The 2,310-nt window shown below is 40.3% G+C and overlaps 1 long non-coding RNA gene across 1 annotated transcript; it reads left to right on the top strand.

Annotated features, from left to right (window-relative positions):
- The first annotated feature begins 170 nt into the window (after positions 1-170).
- LOC124269961 lies at positions 171-2,024 on the top strand. Its single transcript, XR_006896645.1, has 3 exons — positions 171-273; positions 969-1,048; positions 1,707-2,024. It is a non-coding gene; the product is annotated as an uncharacterized LOC124269961 (long non-coding RNA).
- The last annotated feature ends 286 nt before the right edge of the window (positions 2,025-2,310 follow it).

Below are 2,310 nucleotides of genomic sequence, written 5' to 3'. Positions count from 1 at the left end.
GCGTAGGTTCCACAGTCCTATTCTGCCCCGAAGGTCTGAGGGGCTGCATTGACTTTCTCAAACGATAACGTACTTAGATATGCTAAATTTTCTTGAAAGCGCTAATAATAACTGACAGATAACGCATGTCATGCACGGTCGAGGTGACACTACACAATCATTGCATAAAGGTTAACACAAAGACCTTGACAGAAATAGATATGGCTCATATATTAAGAAACCACAGTTCAGTTTTCTCCGAATCTTGAACCAGCGGCTGAAGACTGCGTACATGTAAGTTTCCGATTAATGTAAACCTGTCCATTTTAGCGAATGTATGCTTCTCTGATAACGGTGATGTATTACAACGGTGTCGTGTATTTTGTCACATGCTCCAACGTCTTCGTGTAGTGCTCAGTGTATATTCATGTTTCACCCAAACAAGGAGAAACAATGAGTGCGACATTATGCCACACAGAAACAAAAGTACTGATATTTTGCCAAAATGCTAACAATACTAGTAGTATCTGAACTGAGCTCATACAGAGGGCCTACGTGTCTGAAGGTCGATCCAGGTCGCTACTATATCAAAATATGTTCAAAGTGTATAATCAGTGGTATGGAAAAAGGACTGGCTGCAGCAAGTGTACTATTTCTGAACGGTATTGTGTCTCCATAGGCTACCAATATAGAACCATTAAACATCCGGATATGTACAGGCAACTACATGCACGCACGCACGCCCATGTGAGAGGGATTGCAAAAGGACAAGATTTGTACCGTCATGATTAAAACCCTTTACGCACATCGATGCTGAATTGCCGTAACCATAACCATTCCCTCTCAGTAACATCGGATACAATTTCCTTCGCCCATCGGTATTATTTGGTTGGATGGCAAAGAGTTTCCATCAGTAATTTTGGATGAGTATATTTATCACAAAAAATTAAATATACTACACCAGGTGATGAGGGATGGATCTAATCTAGTGTTTCAGCATCAACAATGATTCTGAAGTTGGCTGTTTTCGTCACGCTGGTATGTGTCACCCTTGCAGCGCCAGTGACAGGTGCGTAAGTTAACGGTATTGTCACTTTCTGGAACAAATTTTGAACATTCCTTTGCTGCATATACATTTGATGGTGCTTAGTAAGATGTGTGACAATTACACGTAGAACTCTAAAATGTCATACAAAATTTATTTCGCTTGACGTTTCTCTACTCTCTGTTATTCAGTACATATCTTCTTACATTGCGCAAAGTAACAATCGCTGATCTCACTGAGTTATAATCGTTACGTAATGTTAAAAACGCATCAAGTGTAAATTTGCATACAGAACCCCATCAAGCCAAGTTAATATGTCTCAATGGACATAAAAAGCAAATAAACACATTTAATTCCAAAATGTTCAGGGGTTCGATTCCCAACATTGGAACAATGTGTGAAACCCCATTTCTGATGTCCCCTGCATGATTTTGGTGGAATATTGCTAAAAGGGCATTAAACCTTATTCATTCATGTTTCACTTGTGGTGATAACACCAAGCCATATTGGTAGACATGTACACGTGCATTGTATCTTTCAACTTCCAATAGCCCTGTAGACGATTACGTGGTTTCCTGCCTATATCGTAAGTATCACAACACACCATATGTTGAAATCACAGTAACCCCATCTCTTTGTTAAATGTCCATCTAACCATCCAACCTATTTCATTTGCTTTTAGACAAAGTCACTGACATACTGGCCTCTGGGATTTCGAAGTTGGGTCCCTGTGTTTCTGCCGATTGCCTTTTGGCTATGGTCAGACCTGACGCAGAAGAGCTGCCCCAAACAGACCCGCAAAGGTTGGATCCCTGCGCTCATGGGGGTTGCAAGAAAATAGTAGATCCCTGTAGTGGCTGTGGTGATCCTAACCCGCTGCAGTATCTTCATCAACTTCCAGACATAGATACCATACTTGGCTGAAATATAACATGCATATAATGTGGGTACATGTCTGATAATGTATACCTTATAGATGTCATAAAAACTGTTATTCTTTTGTTTGTTTTGTTTCTTGTTTAACGTGACATAGGTCAGAGTTCCATTTGTAAAACATACCAGAAATGCATTAACAATAGTAACCCGATGTTGCATGCTGGCGTAATGTAGGCCGAATGATCGCGACGTGAATTCGGCACAAACACCAATTCATTTTTCATTTTGTGAACTGAAAAACTGACCCCCCCAAAAAAAACCCACCCCCATCCCAACCCCACACACACATCGGTCACTAACACTAAATGTAATAATTGCAACAAAAACACATTTTGCACATTTTGCACAGT

This window comes from Haliotis rubra, unplaced genomic scaffold (genome assembly GCF_003918875.1).
Source record: "Haliotis rubra isolate DU_JTF1 unplaced genomic scaffold, ASM391887v1 Scf1489, whole genome shotgun sequence".
Taxonomy (NCBI): domain Eukaryota; kingdom Metazoa; phylum Mollusca; class Gastropoda; order Lepetellida; family Haliotidae; genus Haliotis; species Haliotis rubra.
The sequence above is the reverse complement of the archived record's forward strand: the minus strand, read 5'-3'. Positions and strand labels throughout refer to the sequence as shown.